We start from the raw sequence: 24,404 nt of genomic DNA, 5'->3' as shown, positions 1-24,404 counted from the left end.
AGGAAGGTGAACCCCCCCCCCCACACACACACACACACACACACACACACACACACACTCTTCTCTTATACATGTTCACATGATCTCATGTGTAACCGACATCAAAGACTAGAGGAAAACCAAACTGTTATGTTTATGGTTATGTTTTTTCTTTGTCTGCCATGAATAATCGGTGGCGTGCTGCGATTGATCAGGGGGATTAAAGTGTTGCTCAGCAGCTCCACCTGCAGCAGCCATGACTCACCATCGATCTTGTAGCAGCCCAAGCAGGCCCTTCACTCAGGCTACGGCTGGTGAGTCACGTGGCGAAACCACCAGGAAAAGACAAATGTATATAATCAGCGGTCCAGTATTGACGTCTGCTCACATAAACCCCAGCGAAATGCCGTCATTCCTTTTGTGTGAGACAATATCAGGAAGCAGGTGAAGGTCTCAGGACTCTGACATGTACAAGAATGTCTGTACAAGCTGACTTATTCTGCTGATTCAACACACAGCAACATCACACAGTCGCTTTGGCTCCAGGATAGAGACACACCCTGCTAGGTGTGTTCCTGTCAGCGTGAAAACACACACACACACACACACACACACACACACACACACACACACACACACACACACACACACACACAAGAGCATGGATTAGTGTGAGTGTGTTTGAGTTCCTCAGCCACACCTCTCTGACTAATAATCATGCTGACTTAAAGTGAGGTGTGTGTGTGTGTGTGTGTGTGTGTGTGTGTGTGTTGAGGGACATGCTTTTACCTGTAGACATCTCAAGTTTTATACACACACACACACACAAACACACACACACACTTTGACAGTGTTAAAGCTGTCTAACCAGCTTCACATCAGTAGTGATGTGTTCTGGGTCCTGATTGGACGCTTTGCCTCAGTAGTCTTTTTGACTGGTGCGTGTTTATTAAGGGACACGCCTTAATTTGAATGTGTGTGTGTGTGTGTGTGTGTGTGTGTCTGTCTGTCTGTCTGTCTGTGCGCACGCATCTTTTTAAAATCATAAATCATTTTATTCGTTTGAATGCTTCATCATCATTCACTCTTAATTGTTATAATACATCATGAAACAACTACTTTGAAGCTGAAGAATAATCCAGTGTTTGTTTTTCACTTCTGGAAATGGATTCATGTTCATGGCTCATTCACGTATTTCATATCTAAAGATAAAACTCTGCCTCTAACGCCTGTATTCACCCGGAGTGTCACCTCGAGGCTCATTGTTTTTGCCAGTAAGGAAGGAAACGTGACGGGTTCCAGTGTTGGATGTTCCTTTGAACGTGCGCAGCAGCAGCGGTTGTGTTCCTGCTCCATCACGTTCAGTGCAGCTGCTCCTCCCAGATCCCAGGCACACAATTAAATCCAGCCAGTCAGGTCTCATACCCTGGCAGGTATATTCACCGTGAAATAAACTGATTTGTCCTGCGCTGCGTTCGTCTGATGTTTGTGTTGCTTATTACTTTTACAAATCCCAGAACAGGAACCAGGGATGACGCACACTCGTCCAGCATCAGTGACCTCAAGGAACATTTCAATTACATGCATAAAAAGATGTATTTGCTTGTCATAAGTAAACCTATCTGCCAAGGGAACGAGTGAAACTGTCTTACAGATGTCTCAATATTCACTCGTAGCACAGCCATGAAGAACCTCAGGGGTCGCTGGACCAGAGAACACGAGGTGCAGCGGCAGCGTGAGAACAGAGTAGGGCCTGTTCAGGTTCTTGTGGTTCCTGTTGTCAGGACCAGGACAGACCTGAGTGGTTCTTTGAGACACTTTTGCAGCTGAGGAGAACTCTGGCTGTCCTCTGGTCACGTGTAGAGAACACAAGGCTGAAGCCCAAATGAGAAGATCGCACACAGAACAGAGAACCCTCCAAACACACACACACTTCATGTCTGATATATGAAAGTCAACTTAGAGGGAGAGGAGGAGGAGGAGGAGGAGGAAGGAGGAAGGTCCCTGTGTTCCTTTGGCTCCATTAAGGAAGGGCTGAGTCAGCAGAGGTTTGTGTGCAGCAACATGTACAACACTGCCACCTTGTGGTTGTCTAACCCAAGTTGTAGTGATATGCTTTCGTCACATGCACGACTGCCCGGAACTCTGTTGCAAAACAAATACACACACACACACACACACACACACACACACACACACACACACACACACACACATTAGCAAAGAAATTGTGAAGTATTAAAGTAAAAGTACTGCTTTGGAGTCTCTGACTGCTCCCTACTTCCTACATGGACTGCAGGGAACAAAGCCAGCTCCAACAGCACAACTGTAACAACCACAACCACGGCACAAAAGAGAAGTTTGCCTTCTTCCTGTCAGGCCCGACAGAGACGCTGCAGCAGTTCTGGTCACACACACATCTGAAGGGTTCATCTGGGAGTTAAAAGGCTGTAGATATCTGCAGTGTGACCCAAACCACTTGGTACTTTGTGTTTATCAAAACACATTCTCAGTTTACAGTGATACACAAAGGATCCTGGTACTGGCTTCTGAAGACTACAAGGCAAGAATTAGATAAACTATTCTGTAAAGTTTTTATCTTGAAAGCAAGTAAAGCTGTGACACATTAAATTTACATCAGATGCCTTCCATTTCTCTTGATCATCTTTGAGATGCTGCTACACCTTCCCTGGGGTCCACCTGTGGTAAATTCAAGTGATTGGACAGGGTTTGGAAAGGCGCACACCTGTCAGGTCTCCCAGCTGACAGTGGAGATCAGAGCAAAAACCAAGTCATGAGGTCAAAGCAACTGCCTGCAGAGCTCAGAGACAGGATTGTGTGGAGGCACAGATGTGGGGAAGGCTACAAAAAATTTCTGCTGCATTGAAGGTTCCCAAGAGCACAGTGGCCTCCATAATTCTTAAATGAAAGAAGTTTGGAACAACCAGGACTCCTCCGAGAGCCGGCTGCCCAGCCTAACTGAGCAATCAGGGAGAAGGGCCTTGTTAAGAGAGGTGACCAAGAACCCGATGGTCACTCTGGCTGAGCTCCTGAGCTCCTGAGTGGAGATGGGAGAAACTTCCAGAAGGACAACCATCACTGTATCACTCCACCAGTTTGGGCTCAATGGCAGAGTGGCCAGACAGAAGCCTCTCCTCAGTAAAAGACCCTGCTTGGAGTTTACAAGAAAGCACCTAAAGGACTCTCAGACCATGAGAAACAAGGTTCTCTTGTCTGATGAAACCAAGCTTGAACAGTTTGGCCTGAATTCTAAGCGTCATGTCTGGAGGAACCAGGCCCGGCTCATCACCTGCCACATACCATCCCAACGTTGAAGCATGGTGGGGGCAGCATCATGCTGTGGGGGTGCTTTTCTGCAGCAGGGACTGGGAGACTGGTCAGGGTTGAGGGAAAGCTGAACAGAGCAAAGTACAGAGATATACTTAATGAGAACCTGATCCAGAGTGGTCAGGACCTCAGACTGGGCCGACCATTCACCCTCCAACAGGACAATGACCCAAAGCACACAGCCAAGACACTGAGGAGTGGCTCAGGGACAACTCTGAGAATGTACTGCAGTGGCCCAGCCAGAGCCCTGACTTGAGACCTGACAATGACTGTCTACCGACAGTCTCCATGCCACCTGCTAGAGCTGAGGAGAGTCTGCAGAGAAGAATGGCAGCAGAAAATCCCCAAATCCAGATGTGCAAGTCTTGTCATCTCATATCAAAGAAGACTGGAGGCTGGAATCGCTGCCAAAGGTGCTTCAGCTCAGTCCTGAGTAAAGGGTCTGAGGAGAATGGGATATTTCAGTTTTTGAAAAAAAAAAAGCTAAAATTCTGGTTTCACTTTGTCATTCTGGGGTATTGAGTGCAGATTGATGAGGAATTTAAATGATTTTAGCATAAAGCTGCAACATAACAAAATGTGAAAAAAGTGAAGGGGTCTGAATACTTTCTGAACCCACTGTAGCTCCATTGACCTTTGACCTCAGATGATAGTACACAAACTCTAAAGTCAAGAGTAAACTTCCAACAATAATATACAGTTGTAAAGACTCTTACCATTGACTACCAAACAAAAGACCATTTATCATGAAGTAGAAAGTACTCGGGGAGTGCTTCCTTCCGGTCCCGAGTTCTTTGGATCTCAGATCCTTATGAAAGAGGAGCGGACCCTTACACCCTTACACATATCGTAGTGTGTGTGTTTGTGTGTGTGTGTGTGTGTGTGTGTGTGTGTGTTCTGTAGAGTGAGAGGGAGGTGAAACCTGATCACCTTTTGGACCCAGCATGAGGGAAAAGACAAATTTTGCACTGTGGGGCAAACCTCTCTTCCTGCATCCACTGGGTGCTGACAGAGAACATCACCACACTGACAACGACATCACGTGCAGGCAGCGCAATGTCGTTTAGATGTTTGCTCATCAGATTTACCTCCTGTAACCACAAGGTGGAGCCCTGACTTAAATTCACCTTGTAGACGTCTTCAGGACATGTGAAGTTTGGAAAAGGTGGTGTTTTTTCCCTTCCTGCATCACTTCTATGTGACTCCAGAATGTAGAATAGGCCAACCATGTATGTTTAGCTTGAGCTGTTAGCTTATGAGCTAAAGGCTCATATCAGAGTGTGACTGAACATACAGCAAGATGAGAGCTGCCTGATCTAATCTAGCAGGAAGCTGGGGGAGGGACAGGTTCGTGACGGAGAGGCTCATGAACATGTTGCTGTTTCTTGGGGTATCACTTCAGTTACCTCACTGGCACTTGGCTTCGCTCCCAGTAACGCTACTCACATTACCACGTCTGGTTCTACGATCTAAAACGGCGATATTGTTCTGTTTGGATAAACACAGTCGGACTTCAACTGCAAGTTTATTAGTGAGGTTGTAGTTTGAGCTGGATTTTTTCTTCATGGTGAGGGATGTGTCTGATATTTAGGCTGCCATATTGTTCGTAATGTTGACCGACTACTTTAAGAACAATATAACAGGCTCCATGCTATACAGAGCCAAGTAGAACTTATCCCCGCCTCTGCCTTGTCCTCATATATGTGATGCAGCAGTTTTAATTCTATTCATAATGTATTGTGTGGTAATGTGTGGTATTGTGTGCTGTATCTTCCAGCACACTTCACCATGATCCCTTGTTTAGGTGCGCATTAAAAGCATATCAGGTTCAGTTCACTAGTTGACTCCTTTTTTTTTGTACTTTGTGTGTTTTCTGCGGTAAAATATATGTCCTGTATCAGGTGTGTTCCAAGAACAAGTAGCAGAACTCAAACAAAAGACAGTATTGACATGTACATCTTAGTTGTGAATGTTTATTTAGCCAGGTTGAGATATTTGTGTCACTCTCCTCATCAGCAGGAGCAGACGGAGGTCAAACAGGTCACATGACTGACCAGTTAAACCAGAGCAGACCTGAAATCCACCTGCAAACACACACCTCATTATCACAGGACTGTTGGGAAGCCCCGCCCCCAAGAACAGTATTTCCAGGAATCCCCCTTTCTGATTGATTCAAGGGATTCCTGGGAAAACTGGACCCCAGGAGAGAGGAGAAAAGGTTCCAAGTGAGCTCTTCCTCCATCGCCACCATCATCGTCACATGCAGGTGTCTTCAGTCCATGTCGACGGAGGTTGTCTCGAGGTCCTCGCTCCTGTCATGGGGCAGACACACATCACGTACACTAAATCTGACTTAGCGTTAAAATCTTTGTGTTTGGTTTGATTTAAAAGCATTGAGATGTTCATTAAATGTCATTTACAACCAAATCAATCATAATATTTTAAACACTTTCAAGCCAAAATCTGAGCTCTTTATTTTATTTGTCCCCTTGACAGAAACAGCTTCATGCATGCAAAAATAAAACTGAGTTAACAGTCTGATCCTGGTCCTCATTCATGCTGTCTGTCCATGTTGAGGCAGACATGGCGAGGCCGGTGCGTCTGCCCTCCGTCCCGAGCTACAGTGCTTCATCTCAGACTACCAACTGACCAGAGATGCAGCACTGCACCGAGGGCCGAAGGGATGCAGCGGCGCTCTGACAGTCATTCAGTTGTGAAGGGTGTGAGTGAATAGTTTGAATTATCTTATATTTTCACTCTTTCATAATTTGTTCTCTGGTTTTCCAGTTTGTTCTCTTTTCCCTGCAGTTGATCAGTAAAAAGAAGTGATGCGAATGATGTGATGACCGAACAGACACGCAGACGATGGAGGACTGACAGTGGATGCATGGAAGCTGGACATGACACATACACACACACACTCACACACACACTCACGACACAACACCACATTATCAAGTACGCAGTGACACAATGACACAGGAATGAGACTTTAATCTTGACTCACAAGCATCCGAGCAAAGTAACCAGTGAAATATTATACTCCCACTCAAAATTCTGCACCCCACAAGCTGAGCTGTGTGTGTGTGTGTGTGTGTGTGTGTGTGTGTATGTGTGTGTGTGTGTGTGTGTGTGTGTGTGTGTGTGTGTGTTAGGGACCAGCACTTGCAGGACAGGAAGTTAGTATTAAGTGGGACCACTGAGGATTAAAGTCATTTCCTGTTTACCCCTCCCATGCAAAAATATTTGTTCAGCATTTCTGTGTCTCTCTCTCTCTCGCTCTCTCTCTCTCTCTCTCTCTCTCACATACACACACACACACACACATTCCAATGCTAGCTATAGTATCCAAAAAGCAAAAGCTTTTTAAAAACTGCGTTTGTATTTGTGTGTTGTGTGTGTGTGTGTGTGTGTGTGTGTGTGTGATACTCACTTCCCTGCTCCCCTCTGACATCTGAAAAAAAGAACACATACACTTTGTTGAAAGAAGGTCTTTGCAACACCTCTCATCTTGTACACACACACACACAAAGCAACAGTACTTTTACTTAACTAATGTTGAAACGACAGCAGGTACTGTATCATAAGATGGATGGTTTTAATTCACTGAGTCGAAGCTGGTCATGTGACAATGACGGACGCTCACTGTGTGACTGTCTGCCTAAACTATGTGAGTACAAGTGATGGCAAGACTGATGCCATCTAGTGGCTGCTCTGATTATGACCACAGGAAAGTACAAGGTCATGAGAGAAGATAAGATAAACTTTTTTCATCCTGTACTCTTGTTACAGCATGGGGGGGGGGGGGCAGAAAGGACTTAAGATAAATAGACAAGTTAAAAAATATACAGAGTAATAAAAAATAAACTGGACAAGTATGTACACAACTGCTAGTTTTGGTTTTCATCATCTGACATCAATGATCGTGGACAGGAGAATCATGGAGAGCCAAAAAGGTGTTTTATGAGAGGGTCAAATAAATAACAGATGGGTCAGAGGACTCGTAATCCAAGCAGAACCGCTTCTACATGTGAGTGTACAGCGCCTGTCTGAACCTTCTCATACGGTCAGCAGTAATGACTTCAGAAAACCAGTGAGTGTTTTACTTCAGTGACTCCGATATGAGTGGTTGTGGAGAAATCGAACCAAGTTCCACTTTGCTCCGCACTTCCTCAAGAACTAGAACAAACCAGGGGAAATATTTTGGAAGATGAGAGTTCCACAGTGTTGCGCACAAACCTGCAGTTCTGCAGGTTTGTGCGCATCCCTTTGAGGTTTCATTGTGTGATGTCATCCTGGAAGATTGTGAGAAAGCAGCTAATGACCTCAGCTTCAGTGGCGGCGGTGGACGCAGCTTTCTGTCATTTCATTAATTTGTCTTGAGCATTAAAGCACACAGCCTCTACAGGAACATTTTTATATTGATGACGTGTTAGATTAAACTTCAACATTTCCTTTTTTACTGTAAACCAACAAAATCACTCCTACCCTCCCGGAGTGCAGAGGTGCCGATCTCCATCATCGCATTGCAACAGCTGAGAAGAAAAGAGAGCACAATATTTTACATCTATTCCTGAAATAAACTTGATCATTGCAAAGCTCTCATGACCTTGAATGTCCTCTGCACACCAGCACAGACCCCTGGCTTCCTGACACATCAAGGAGAGAGGAGACATATGGAGAGAGAGGGAATGAGAGGAGCCGGGTGTTTTCCTGGAATGCTCGGACTCTGTTTGACTGGAAACTCCCAGCCTGCCCATATAAGGCCTGAGCTGGCCTTTTATTTTTGGGATCATGGAAAATGGGATCGTTGCACTGCATAAACATTCCCTCTTCCAGACTGCGATTGCTCCCACTGATAGTTTGTCATCCCTCCCCTGTCCCGCATCCCCCTCCTCCTTGCAGCTGGCTACATACATTCCCTTTTCTAGTCACAGTGGGGAGAGACTCACTTAAAAGGCAGCAGGGGGAGAGGGGGGCTTCATCTCCTCTGCTCCAGGCTCAACAAGTCCATATTAAGAAGAAAGACCTGCTCTCTCTCTCACAGTCTCACAGTGGGCCCAGTCTCCAACTCTGTTCTCAGGAAGTGTGATCTGCATCTATACTCAACCAATAAACATGGCTGCCCTCTCCAAGCCACACACCCCCGGTGAGCCTGACACCAGCATCCTGCCCCAGTTTCACACTTAATGTCTTCAACCATCATCCGATCTGTTAAATTACATTACTGAGGAGGAGCGCATGGTTTACTTTTGATTTAATTCAATAATGAAGCAAAGCGAGCAAGAAAATGTGAGCTTGTAGCCATGTAGCATGAATTTCCAGATCAACATGTGGCCTCCGTGGAGGAAACCCAGCTGTGCACGTCCTTTATATGAATGCATGAAAGTGGAGGATGGAATAACACGCGAGGCCCCGCAGCGTGGCGGCTTGTACCACGCTAAACCAGGCTGTTGATCACATGACCACCTGGCTGTCTTTTTAAATGTAGGAGACAACTTAGAAAGATACATGACCATCACGGGTGTGTGTGTGTGTGTGTGTGTGTGTGTGTGGGGGGGGGGGGGGTCTCAAAGTCCTCCCCTGTAATTTAGAACAAATTTCCTGTGTTTTTACAGCAGCTCATCTTTTGGATTGAGGAACAGCCTGGAGTGATATTTATAGACAGTATGAAGCTGAAAACAGCTTGTGAAGGTAAAACAAGGACAAACTTGGTACTGATGACATCACGTCAAACTGTGATTCAGGTCATGAGACCTTGATAAGCACTGTAAAAATGAAAAAAATTATGAAAAAAACCCGAAAACCTTGCAGCTAAAATCCCATTCAAGGCTGGGAACCCTGTCACCTGGGAGAAGGTCTGTCGGTCACATGACCTGCTGAAGGTTCTAATCACCTCCAGTCAACTGCAGCAAAGGGAACATGGGAAATTGAGGCAGATCAAAACGAGGCTTCACATTAAAATATGACCAGATAGGGAATTCCAAACAAAGGCTCCATGTTACATCCCCATCATTCGTAAAGGAGCTGACTACTGCCACTAATACCACTACTGGTAGTGTAACCACGACTACCAGTATCACCATTACTGTCACTATCATCACCACTTCTGCAGTCGTAACCACAACTAACTCTATCACCACTACTTCCAGTATCACTACTACCACTATCAGCACCACTACTGCAGTTGTAACCACTGCTATCACTATCATCACAACTCCCAGTATCACTACTACTATCACTATCATCACCACTACTGCAGTTGTAACCATTACTATCACTATCACCACTACTACCAATATCACTACTACTATCACTATCATCACTACTACCAATATCACTACTACTATCACTATCATCACCACTACTGCAGTTGTAACCATTACTATCACTATCACCACTACTACCAATATCACTACTACTATCACTATCATCACCACTACTGCAGTTGTAACCATTACTATCACTATCACCACTACTACCAATATCACTACTACTATCACTATCATCACTACTACAAGTATCACTACTACTATCACTATCATCACCACTACTGCAGTTGTAACCATTACTATCACTATCACCACTACTACCAATATCACTACTACTATCACTATCACCACTACTACCAGTATCACTACTACTATCACTATCATCACCACTACTGCAGTTGTAACCATTACTATCACTATCACCACTACTACCAATATCACTACTACTATCACTATCACCACTACTACCAGTATCACTACTACTATCACTATCATCACCACTACTGCAGTTGTAACCATTACTATCACTATCACCACTACTACCAATATCACTACTACTATCACTATCATCACTACTACCAATATCACTACTACTATCACTATCATCACTACTACCAGTATCACTACTACTATCACTATCATCACCACTACTGCAGTTGTAACCATTACTATCACTATCACCACTACTACCAATATCACTACTACTATCACTATCATCACTACTACAAGTATCACTACTACTATCACTATCATCACCACTACTGCAGTTGTAACCATTACTATCACTATCACCACTACTACCAATATCACTACTACTATCACTATCACCACTACTACCAGTATCACTACTACTATCACTATCATCACCACTACTGCAGTTGTAACCATTACTATCACTATCACCACTACTACCAATATCACTACTACTATCACTATCACCACTACTACCAGTATCACTACTACTATCACTATCATCACCACTACTGCAGTTGTAACCATTACTATCACTATCACCACTACTACCAATATCACTACTACTATCACTATCATCACTACTACCAGTATCACTACTACTATCACTATCATCACCACTACTGCAGTTGTAACCATTACTATCTCTATCACCACTACTACCAATATCACTACTACTACCACTATCATCACTACTACCAGTATAACTACTACTATCACTATCATCACCACTACTGCAGTTGTAACCATTACTATCACTATCACCACTACTACCAATATCACTACTACTATCACTATCATCACTACTACTGCAGTTGTAACCATTACTATCTCTATCACCACTACTACCAATATCACTACTACTACCACTATCATCACTACTACTGCAGTTGTAACCATTACTATCTCTATCACCACCACTACCACTAGTATTACTACTCCATTATTGGTAGCAGACACACACACACACACACACACACACACACACACACACACACACACACACACACACACACACACACACACACACACACACGTTGACCCTCAAATATATTCCCAAATCAATATTCTTAAAATGAACCAAGCTAGACAAATAGAGAATTTAAACTGTGTGTATGCGTGTCTGCTTGCATGCGTGTGTGTGTGTGTGTGTGTGTGTGTGTGTGTTTAGAAAGGCTGTGATAAGAGTGAAAGCCATCTCTCCTGTTGAGCCAAACATTTCCTAATATGGTCATCTCTTTCGTTTTCCCCATGGCTCAGTAAATCACACACAGGAAGACCACTCCATTTCACTCTATCTGTCCGTCACACTAAGTGTCTCTCTGATACACACACACACACACACACACACACACACACACACACACACACACACAATGTTTAAAAGTGATTGTCAGACAACGTCAGATGTGCTGCAGCACCAAGAAAGCTTAATGGAGTTGAGAACTAAACACTGGCAGAGCAAAGTTCCCAAAGACAGAGAACAGGACAGACCGAGGACTCATCAATCTCATTGAGAGCAGCTGTAAAATCTATTTCCAAAAATGGTGGTGCTGAAGAGAGCAAGGAGTCAAACCTGGTCAGAACCTGCAGGTGTTGCAGAGAGGAATGGGCCTATTCTTATTCTGACCCTGTTGAACAGGACTAGTGGACCAGGACCAGGCCTCAGGAACCAGGAGGTGTGTCACAGATATGGAAGGATGCCAGGTGGTGCTGTGCGCAGCCAACTTCCTCTGGATTTCAATACATGTGAGACTCATTAAAGGGAGCTGGTCTAGTGGGACAGATGAAGGTCCTGAGGAGTCCAGAAGCTGCTGGACCTGCTCACATGAGCCATGATCATCCATACATGTATGAAACCATTTGAGCTAACTCAGCGTTTGGTGACGCAAACATAGGAAGTGAGAAGTGGAGGGAAGGAAGCAAGTGAAACATGAGAGGACAGTGACATCAGCCTGTCAGTCACCAGTGATGTGTGTGTGTGTGTGTGTGTGTGTGTGTGTGTGTGTCCTGGCCCTGAGGTGAGCAGTGGAAGCAGAGTCACTCCAAGGGTCTGAGAATACAGCAGTGTGATATGAATTGTGGACACTTTCCTGCTGATATCTCAGCAACTCCAGAAGTATTAAAATTTGTGCCGTCAGGAGATTAAAAAAAATGTATCTAATTAATTACAGGATTTGTAATTAATTAATCTAATCAATCAAATCTTAATCTCATACCTGCTTGAGGTCCCCAAATTAAGAATTCGAATTCTTGGACATTACAAAACTGTAGTGCATTGTGGAATCCACATTTTTATTGGTGATTGAATAAAACCTAAGTCAGGTTATCTTAAGTCTCAAACAGGCTTTGACGAGCGACGCACGTGTGAAGGGACGAGCCACTGCCGAGTACGGGTCCTCCAATGGGCCAAGTTTAAAATGCCAGCGTCTGGGCAAAATTCACATTAAATCGCCACTCAAGTGTGCTATAATTAATCTTGCGTTAATTTGCGGTGTAATTAATTAATCAAATTAATGCTTTAAAGTGACAGCCCTAATTAAAATAATTCACATGACTTGGTATTGTTTGAATTCCAATTAAAATTATATTTATAGCTTGTTTCTTTTGGAGGTGGAAACTCTTCTCCCTCCCTCTGGCTTGGTTTGTGTTTGAACCTGGGGTCTCAGAGGAGTTCATCATCCTCCATCTCCTCCTCTCTCCTCTTGCATTTTTCCCTTGCCTTCCATCTGCCCCCCCCCCCCCCCCCACAACATACCCCTCCTCCTCCCATGTGAAATTGACCCTGGGAATGACGGTGTCACGGTCCCTGAAGGGGATCGGTGTGTGTGTGTGTGTGTGTGTGTGTGTGTGTGTGAGTGTGTGGAGGTTATGTGAAAGTCTTGCTAACCCAGTGCCCCCAAGACTTTGACTCCTGGGTAAATAAATACAGCATTTCCTACTCTCCTCCCTTCCTATATTTTCTCAAGTCAGCCTTGTCCTCTGCAGGCTGCAGCGCCTGGCAGCTGGATGACAACACGCTTCCCCAGCTGGACTTTGGGAACCAGAGCCTCAATGTGACACGTGGTCTGATTAACATGAAGCTCTTAGAAAAGTGCCAGACTCATAAGCCATTGCCAATCTGTGAGTTTGTTAGTACGAGAACACATGCAGACACACGCACACACACCACCCACACACACTGGACTTTCAACATCGGTGAATACGTTTCCAAACACTCTAAATACTCCAAAGTTTAAAGTCATGATTCACACACTGACATGTTCCCTTTGTAAGTCAGAGGGAAAACTACAAAAATGCATCCCCACGTTGCAACATCGGTCCGTCCATGCGACGGACCACACAGCAGTAAATCAGGGTCCTCTGGTGGTCCAGATCTGGCAGCCCAGCGTCAGGGGATTGGTTAAACACATTCCTGTACTTCCACTGCAGTCAGATTAGAAGTTCAGCAGATTTTACCCTGTCTTGACCCTCTGAAGTCATCGGCAGATATGAACTTCATTAGAGTCATAAAAATGCAGTGGGGCACAGAAAGTATAAATATATAGTGTACATGCTTAAGTATTGTGTCAATCAATGTTTTCTTTACTTACGTAGTTGAATTTTAAGGCACTGTCAACTCTTGACACTAGAGTTAAAAGTAAAGATTATGCTTTTCACTTTACCGTATTTATCTGGACCTGAAAATGATTTTCCACTGAAAATAAACCTGATGACGATTATGAAGGCATCATCTTGACCTTTAGAGGTCAGTGGTTCAGGGATGGAAGGCTCCAAACATTGGAATGTACAACTACCATGAAGAATTTTCCCTTTTACTTTAGATACACAAGTAAACCCAACACCAAAAACCTCTCAACTTTTACTCAGGTAGAATTTAAAATGGAGGCCTTTACTTGTAAGGGAGTACTGGTCTACGTGGGTCTTTCTACTTTTACTCAAGAAAAACATCTGTGTATGGCTTCCACCACTACTGAAATGCAACTTTGTCCAAATAACTGAACCTGATCTGGACCAGCTCTGGACCAGCTCTGGACCACAATTACTGCTGAGTGTAAGTTACTGGGTCAGGCTGGTTTTGCAGTGTGATTCCAAATCTGTTGTAATATACTCCACATAACTGGGGCAGTAACTGTCTGGTGTGTGTGTGTGTGTGTGTGTGTGTTCTCCTACTGTTTCTGTCCGCGGCTCCTGTCCTGTCCTTCCTCTGTCTCATGCGTGCCATCTGAGGGGAAACACATGAGGAGATCTGAGTACCAACAGATTGTACTTGGATGTTTGTATGAGTACAAGTAGCAGTGGTCTTCACTCACCCCTGAAAGTCTAAAACACTTTTCAAGCATGTAATCAATATGAACTGTAGACACTGCATTGCTGCTTTAACCTTCAGACATTTATCAAAAATATGGAATTTTCTTGTTATTTTTTTAAATACCTCATTTCTAATTGTCCAACTTTTTTTTTTTGCTACAATTTCACAATTTTTCTGTTTTGTTTTTTTTAATTTTGCAGCATTACTGATTTATGGTGAATTTTTGTTAATTTACACCTTTTCGGGGGAAAAGGTGGTTAAAATATTCAGAATATTTGTACTAAAATTTCTAAAATTGGTGAAAAAAAAAGAAAAAAGAAAAAGCATGTCATTTACCGCAAATTTTTAAAATTAGCCAAATAACATCATAATAATCATTATTACACTTTTTTGGAGGACGCGGTCCATGATGCTGGATCAGAATTTCTTATTTTCAAATAATTGTGAAAGGAGTCTGACAGCAGCATTGACCAAAATATCGATGGGAAGGTCGCCACTGAGCACCATCACTCCACAGCCTGGAGACTCTGACCCTGAAAAGGACTGAGAAGCTCAAGTTTACAGTTCTAGCACGTTGTTCTAATTCCACCAGCCGCTTGGAACATGCCAGCCACTGCAGCGCAGTTCCACGTCAGGATTTTGTGACCAATTCAGAACCCCAGTGATTGACACCCTGTGTGATGGGGTCACCTCAGCTCTTCTCAGGCTGTAGAATCATTCTGCAGATAAATTTACAGCAGTTGAAAAGTTTAGAGCCAATTAAGTAAAAGCAGATTTCCTCTGCAGACCACGTTAATGTGTGTCCGCCCTGTGAGTGAAGGAGTGAGCACACAGATATATGGCCGCGTGGTATTTCTACAGTAGAAAAACAAAGTGAATCCTAAATCCACTTCAGAGGCGTGGCTGGAGAGTAGCAGAGGGTAAAGGCTTCAGTGGGATGTGGAGCAGCTGGAGCAGCTTTTACCCACACTGGAGAACTAACTGTCTAACACACGCATGCACACACTGATCACCCATCACTTCAAATGAACATTCCCACTGTGAAAATGATTCTGATGATTGTGGGTCCGTCTGTCCGACTGAGACCAGAACGTGTAAAACCTGCTGAAGCGCCGCTCGATGTTCTCAATCTGAGGCAAAGCCTTACATTCATCAACAACGACTGTCTGAAAATGCGGGGGGGATAACATTTGGCCATTAAACAGCTTCAGCCAGAACTGCAGCAGAGTTGCTCATAGACGTCCAGAGCAGCGTGACCAGTGACACCAGTGACACCAGTGACACCAGTGAGACCAGTGTTGTGTTCTGGCTGGGTCAGTGTGTAGGTGTGAGTTGTCGCTGCCGTCACTCTGTGAGATAGTTATCCTAAATATGGGACTGTGTCTTTGAGTCAGCGGTGAGTGACACCTCCTGAGATCCAGGCTGGACCGGAGTCCCAGCCCAGAACAGTCGGTCTGTACGCCTTCATCTCTCTGCTGCCTTCAGTTGACGCAGAGCAGATTGAACTAAACAACGCGTGAGGACTATGACAAGACTGTCCCTTTGATGGATGACTGATCTCAAACAACTTCCAGGATGATGGATCAGAGAGTTGGGTCATCATACCTTCCCGAGTCCTGCTGTGGGTCAGCTGAGGTTCTGCCCGGAGGTTCTGCCCGGAGGTTCTGCCTGGAGGTTCTGCTGCTGCTGCTGCCAGCTCTCACCGCTGCCTCAGCCAGCTCGGCGCAGGGCTGGAATCTTTCCTTGACAGCTGCAGTGTGTCGTTTGAATCTGCTCATCAGTATGGGACCCCCTCTGGTCTCTGTGTGGCGTCTTTATGAAGCAGATGACCTGCCAAGCCATGCATTCCTCTGTTACCTTGTACGGTCAGCGGAGGGCGGGCCTTACACCAGGGAATGCCCCCTCAAGACATGACTGATTGGCTGATGTCAGACGACCCAAGAGGCCTCAACTGGTGACCTGAGAGTCTGTCTGGGAAAGATGGAGGGGAAGGGGAGAGACAGAGGGGAAAAAAGGAGAAGAGGAGGGAATGAGAAGTGTGAGGGAGAGAAAGAAAAGAAGGAGATGGAAGTGGAGTGGGGGTGGGTGGGTGGGAGGAGGAGGACTGAGAAGAGTCAGAAGCTGGAAAACAAAGAGGATGTGATGAGAGGTGGGGAAGAGGAGAGAAAAGAAAGGGCCTGGGGAAGAGAAGAAGAAGAAAGAAGAAGAAGCAAAAGGGAGAAAAGAAGGAGGGGTAGGGGGGATATATTTTTCAGTGAATGAAAAAAAGTGCATGACAATTTTCATATTTCTTCTAAATTTGGGCTTTTTTTCTGCTCGGGCAGCTGACTGGACAGCAAACTGAAAGACCATGTGGAAGCTATTACACTGCTGACAGAGCGAGAGAGGAGGAAGGGGGTCATTACTTGGAGTTCTCTCTCTCTCTCTCTCTCTCTCTCTCAGACACACTGCTGCCCATGTAGAGCAGCTGTGGAGAAGGCAACTCTCACTGCTGATGGCTTCCAGAACATTAATCCAAGTAAAAACTGAGTGATATTCCTCTGATCTCATCAAATAAAATGTCAGTTAACTGTAAGATTAGTGCTGTACTTGTGGTTTGAGGGGCGGGGCCATGGGTTTAGTGACATCACAAAGCCTCCCCGGTGACCTCTGACTCTGACCTCAATCGAGACAGAGTCAGATGTTGCCCTGCTGTCAGGTGAGGCGGTCACCTCCAGGTGTGGGACCACATATCGTAAGGCTCCTTCCTGCTGGCCGTGAAACCCACTCACACCCAGCGCAACTCCAATCAGCGTTCAGTCTCGCGTCTCTGACCCAGCAGTTTATCAGCTCGGCTCTGGTCCACGTTGATGTGATCACAAAACTCGCATGAACGAGTTTATCTGGTGCCGCTTTTGGTTTTTCCAGTCCCAGACACACAGACGACAAGCAATCGGAGCTGCGTCATCAACAATACACGCGGAGGAAGTAACACTTGTTGTTAACCTTTGCAACTCAGCTTAACCACAAATTTAATCGTCTGTGTTAAAGTAGCGGCACTCTAACTTCATTCAGTCAATGCTGGGTTTGACAAGCAGACCGGACCAAAAACTGTGTGCAAATACATAATAATGAGCACCTAATAGGCCCACTTTTAGTTTTTTTCGCAGCAGTAAAAATATTTAGATGTAAACTAACTTGAGAACTAAAAGTTTACACTCTTATTCTAATAATAAACTTATATTTTTATAAGCCCAAAATTTGTGTGATTTAATCCCAAGAATTAGTGCATTAACGATGATATTACAAGGGCATTCATATTATGCTTCTGAAATACACTAGAATTTTATCAAAGTAAACTTCATTAACTTGAAGTATACTTCAAGGCTTGACCTTGTCCAACAATACTTCTGTCCTTCCATATATAGCACAGAGGGAGAACTTGTTAAATCGCTCCAAACAGGGTATTACGGTGTACTATTATAGCCATCGTACATGAATATCACAGGAATGCAAAGTATCACATAAGTTAACATCTACATCAGACGGTCAACCATCTCACGGCAGCCCAAAACTACATCTCTACAGTGGTTTACTTCCATTTTCATGTATAAGTATGTGTATCTCATCACTGCTATTAAATTGTAAAACCTGTAATCGTCATCAGATTCTAGACGCATTTCACTGACGCTCACTGTTTTGTTGACAGTTCTTGTTTTTGACAAGCAGCCTGAAAACACACTCATCTACGTTAAAAAACACTTGAACTCTTACCTGCATCTATACTGTAAACAAAAATGAACCCAGTTACAGGAGTGAGGAAACACACTCTGTTTAACACAAGAACACACAAATGCATCACTCCGTCATTCACAGAGGAAGTATGTGAACTCCAGGCTGATGACCTGCACCAGCGCTAATTGGAGTCAGGCTTCTTTGCTTTCTACCAGAGGCATTTGCTGATGAGGACTGCAATTCTCACAAGAAAGAGGGTGATCTGGGATTCTCATCTGATCAAGATCTGTTCATTTATGTAAAGCCAGAAAAGAATACATCGTCATTATCATCGTCATTATCATAATCATTATCATCGTCATTATCATAATCATTATCATCGTCATTATCATTGTCATTATCCTCATCATTATATCATCATTATCATCGTCATTATCATAATCATTATCATCGTCATTATCATTGTCATTATCCTCATCATTATATCATCATTATCATCGTCATTATCATTGTCATTATCATAATCATTATCCTCATCATTATCATCAGCATTATCATCGTCATTATCATCATCATTATCATCGTCATTATCATAATCATTATCCTCATCATTATCATCGTCATTATCATCATCATTATCATCGTCATTATTATTGCTCATTATCATCGTCATTATCATAATCATTATCATCGTCATTATCATAATCATTATCATCGTCATTATCATTGTCATTATCCTCATCATTATATCATCATTATCATCGTCATTATCATTGTCATTATCATAATCATTATCCTCATCATTATCATCAGCATTATCATCGTCATTATCATCATCATTATCATCGTCATTATCATAATCATTATCCTCATCATTATCATCGTCATTATCATCATCATTATCATCGTCATTATTATTGCTCATTATCATCGTCATTATCATAATCATTATCATCGTCATTATCATAATCATTATCATCGTCATTATCATTGTCATTATCCTCATCATTATATCATCATTATCATCGTCATTATCATAATCATTATCATCGTCATTATCATTGTCATTATCCTCATCATTATATCATCATTATCATCGTCATTATCATTGTCATTATCATAATCATTATCCTCATCATTATCATCAGCATTATCATCGTCATTATCATCATCATTATCATCGTCATTATCATAATCATTATCCTCATCATTATCATCGTCATTATCATCATCATTATCATCGTCATTATTATTGCTCATTATCATCGTCATTATCATAATCATTATCATCGTCATTATCATAATCATTGTCATTATCATCATCATTATCATCGTCATTATCATAATCATTGTCATTATCATCATCATTATCATCGTCATTATCATCATCATTATCATCGTCATTATCATCATCATCATTATCATCGTCATTATCATAATCATTACCGTCATCATTATCATCATCATTATCGTCATCATTATCATCATCATTATCATCAGCATTATCGTCATCATTATCGTCATCATTATCATCAGCATTATCGTCATCATTATCGTCATCATTATCGTCATCATTATCATCATCATTATCGTCATCATTATCATAATCATTGTCATTATCATCATCATTATCATCGTCATTATCATCATCATTATCATCGTCATTATCATAATCATTGTCATTATCATCATCATTATCATCGTCATTATCATCATCATTATCATCGTCATTATCATCATCATCATTATCATCGTCATTATCATCAGCATTATCATAATCATTACCGTCATCATTATCATCATCATTATCGTCATCATTATCATCATCATTATCATCAGCATTATCGTCATCATTATCATTGTCATCATCATCCTGGAGCAGAACACGCTGGAGAGAAGCTACTTGATTAGAGATGTTTGCTGACAATTAAAGTCCTCAAAAGCACTCAGATCCAGATCAGTTCTTTTAATCACCAACGTTTCATCAGGTTGTCTTCATCAAGATGTCTTCATCAGGTTGTCTTCTTCACGTTGTCTTCATCAGGTTGTCTCCATCAGGTCGTCTTCATCAGGATGTCTTCATCAGGATGTCTTCTTCACGTTGTCTTCATCAGGTTGTCTCCTTCAGGTCGTCTTCATCAGGATGTCTTCATCAGGATGTCTTCATCAGGATGTCTTCTTCACGTTGTCTTCATCAGGTTGTCTTCTTTAGAATGTCTTCATCAGGTTGTCTTCATCAGCATTTTGTTTTGAGTATTCTGCTGCCCCAGGCCTGGCAAGCTTACCATTTTCCACAGGATCATATTGGGGGGCTGAAGTGCACCAGAAGCTGGGTGATGCAGCAGGACAAAGACCCTAAACATCCACGTCGATGTCAAACAGCAGGTCATAGGTCAACATGATGGAGAGGGGACAGAGAGCCACCAGACTTCCTTGGACCTTCCTCTGAGTGACGCTCATCTTGGAATCAGAATTCCTTTGTCTGACTCAACCCTTTAATTTACAGCAGCAGAGGAAGATCTAAGGTTGATTTATCATTCGTCTGGCAGACTGGTAGAATAAGGGCTTTGGCAGCTTGGCTCACCATCGACTCACTCCAACTACAAACAGTCCTGGTGCAGAACCTTCAAGGTCATCAGCTGAAATTTATGATCCAATGGGAAAGTCTGAGTTATGCAACCAGCTAAATGTTTCCCTCACGTCTTCATTAGGATGAAACGCCACATATTCATGACGCTGCTCAGAAAGACTCATCACATACTGACAGCTTCTTCAGCAAGTAAAACCACGTAGCGCATTGTTGGAGAAATAGTTTATTATTGTTTGTTCTGTTTCCTGATTGTGTCTAAATCGGTGTGATGCTGTGTAACACTTGCATCTCTGATAAGAGCACAGTACTAATACTACTAATACTAGCTATAGTGATATTTCATTCTTTCAAGACATCCAAGGACACTTAACAAGAGAAAAAAAAACACAACAAAACATCATAAAAACAGGAGGAACAATGTGCTTCCGTCTACCTGTGCTAAGGTGAGCACTTGTTCATTGCCGAAGTGGGATAAACGCCTCACAGCATCCATCATCCATCCATTTTCTACCTCTTATCCTGGGTGTGTGTGTGGGGGGGGGGGGGGGGGCTATCCCAGCAGCCTTCACCCTGGACAGGTCACCAGTCCATGGCAGGGCCAACACATAGAGACAGACAACCATTGGCTCTCCCAGCCACGCCTACAGTCAATTTAGAGTCTGGATTAACCTGGTCCCTCTTGATGTCTTTGGACTGTGGAGGAAGCTGGAGTACCAGAGAGAACCCAGCAGGAACAGGGAGAACATGGAGACTCACCCAGAAAGACCCCGTGCTCCAGCCGGGGCTCCACCCACAACCTTCTTGCTGGGGGGGCCACTGCTCCATACATATAAACACATATAAAGTTATTATTGACATTGAAGAAGAACGTATATTTGAGTACATGCATGACATTAATCCTGGAAAATCTCCAGAAGTGTTTACTTATCAAGTTTTTAATTCTATAAATACAGCAAATGCAAACAAACTTGGAATGTTGTTATTATTAACTGCAGCTAAAAGCTAAGAGCTTTTCTTTCTCTGCCCAGCTATTTGTTAAAGTTCCTTTGATTCCAGCTGAGGAATCTGGAGAATACACAACCCAGGCGATGTAGAATATTCTCACTACTCCTCAAACCACGGTACCTTTTTTTGCTCTGACTAATTTATGCTGTTCTCCAGAGACGTCTTGATGTCAGACTTTTTTTTTTTGAGCAGTTGACACACTCGGGATTAAATGTTAGAACGCTGAGACGCTGCAGTTACGTGTTGCGAAGATTGCCAGAGATTTTAATTCTCATCGTGGCTTTTTCTTTGTTCTTCTTTTTGCCGTACCAGAAAAAGCTGGATAGAAAGATGGATAATGATCAGTGAGGGACTGTAAAGGCAAACAGTATGTGTCTGCAGCATTGTGTTTAATTACTGTTTCATTGTAAAAGAAGGATGTAAAGCTAAGAGACTGTGTGTGTGTGTGTGTGTGTGTGTGTGTGTGTGTGTGTGTGAGAGAGAGAGAGAGAGAGAGAGAGAGGGAGAGTGAAACGGGAGGCGAGAAAGAAAAACGAGTGCTCTTCTTTCTCTCTTGTCTTAATATGGTAATGTTTGGAGATGGTTCAATGTTTACAGTAGCTGACAAGACTGGGCTATTAGCAATGGCAACCAAGCATGGACACACACAGACACACACAGACACACACAAACACACACTTTACCCTTTACTAAATGTGCAGTGAGTGTACTGAGGAGTAAATCTTATGTAAATCTCTCAGACGGTGTGCTAGCGGTCTCTTCCCTCATATGGAGCGAAGTCCCTCTGAACTGCACGAACTCAGTAAACAACAACTCTCCTTCTACAAAGACGAAAACCTTTGAAGGATTTAACGCGTCTGACCATCGAGGAGAGCGGGAGACATTTTAAGGTGTGAATAAAAGATCACGGCTCAGTTTACACAGTCTGCTCTGACATGCTCTTTAGCATGTTCACGGACATCATGAATGTTGCACGCACACAAGGATCCACACATGCATGCGCGCACGCACACACACTGATATCATCTTCCATTTATCAGTAAAACTGGACTGTCTTCTCTGCACTGTGAGAGAAAAAAAAACAACAAACTTTTTGCCAAATTAGGGAGAGGGATAGTAATGGTAGTCTGACAGGAAGTGATCGTCTCCATGGTTCCTCTACCAGAGCCAATGAGAATGTTCCTTTGGATTTTGGACAGTTGGATCAGAAAATCAGCTCCTTGGGGTTCAAACATTAATGAGACTTACAGGTTTAGTTCGTCAAGGTCAAAGCTAACATTTTTAAATTTCCCCAGCGTGGAAAAATAAAGCATTCTTATTAGCCTATGAAGGAACCAAACCAGGCAGCACGGTGGTGCAGTGGTCAGAACTGTCGCCTCACAGCAAGAAGGTTGTGGGTGGAGCCCCGGCTGGAGCACAGGGTCTTTCTGTGTGAGTCTCCATGTTCTCCCTGTTCCTGCTGGGTTCTCTCTGGTACTCCAGCTTCCTCCACAGTCCAAAGACATCAAGAGGGACCAGGTTAATCCAGACTCTAAACTGACCGTAGGTGTGACTGGGAGAGCCAATGGTTGTTTGTCTCTGTGTGTTGGCCCTGCCATGGACTGGTGACCTGTCCAGGGTGAAGGCTGCTGGGATAGGCTCCACCCCCATGCCACTCTTAACAGGATAAGCAGAACCAAACCATGGTCACATGACTTCAATGTCACCACAACTAAGCATCAGGCTTTTTCTGTTTTCCCCCTGTTGACCTTTGATGACCTCCACAATATCTGTAGTCTCCTTTGGGCACATTGTCAACATTGCCACCATTTTTGAGACACATGAACTCTTCAAAATGCACCAGTGTGGCAGTTAGTGACGTCTTTTGTGGCGTAGAACAAAATGTTGAAATATCTTCAGTTCATGTTAACGATGGAGCGATTGACTTGTCGACGTTCAACAGTATGAACTCATTTATAGGCTTAGGGAGTAATTCCTTCACACACACACACACACACACACACACACACACACGAGTCCAGGCCAGTGTGACATCACATCCAAACCATCCAATCGCATTGTGATGTCACTTTGGGAGGGGTGGGGCCATGCGTTGAATGGAAGATTTCTTTTTTTTTAACCACTGTTGTTATCATCAATAGTAAAAGTAAAGTACAAGTTAAACAAAACTCAGCTACAATATGTGAACTGCTCATCAGAACAAATTCCTCATATCTCCAGGAATACGCCTGCCAAGTTTGAAGGGGGCTGGATGACCTCTGACCTCCAATTGTTTGTTAACGGAATAAATTCATGGCAGGACTCTTATATAATTGATCTACTCGGTTCTAAACATCAGACAGAGGTCCACATTGTAGGAGGACCCACCAGAACCTGGTTAGACTCACAGGAAGTCAGGAACAGCAGAACACTGGGCATTGTTGACATTCACTGACGGCAGCAGACGAGTCTGGTTCACATTGTATGTGTGTGTGTGTGTGTGTGTGTGTGTGTGTGTGTGTGTGTGTGTGTGTGTGTGTGTGTGCGCTCTGCTCCAAGTTGTCAAAGCAGGAAGAGCAGAGATTAGTGGAGCCTGAATTAGAACAGAGTGTTCAGGTGCGTCTGTCCCACTGCTCCCATCTGCTTTCTGTCAGCTGCATCCTGCACCTTCACCTCAGGACCGTCCCGAGTGATCCCAGCACGCTAAACACACGCGGCTTACATTCAAAAGCTG

General features: G+C 43.4%; 1 long non-coding RNA gene across 1 annotated transcript; it reads right to left on the bottom strand.

Moving 5' to 3' along the window:
• Positions 1-5,288: 5,288 nt before the first annotated feature.
• Positions 5,289-16,213, bottom strand: LOC147250499 (uncharacterized). Its single transcript, XR_015119093.1, has 5 exons — positions 15,988-16,213; positions 14,244-14,295; positions 7,816-7,862; positions 6,761-6,781; positions 5,289-5,639 (listed from the first exon to the last, which is right to left on the bottom strand). It is a non-coding gene; the product is annotated as an uncharacterized LOC147250499 (long non-coding RNA).
• Between the last annotated feature and the right edge of the window lie 8,191 nt (positions 16,214-24,404).

This window comes from Aulostomus chinensis, chromosome 13 (genome assembly GCF_037954235.1).
Source record: "Aulostomus chinensis isolate RoL2024-O1b breed Wild chromosome 13, RoL_Achi_v1.0, whole genome shotgun sequence".
In the NCBI taxonomy this organism is placed as follows: Eukaryota; Metazoa; Chordata; class Actinopteri; order Syngnathiformes; family Aulostomidae; genus Aulostomus; species Aulostomus chinensis.
This window is presented reverse-complemented; position numbering and strand designations above follow the sequence as displayed.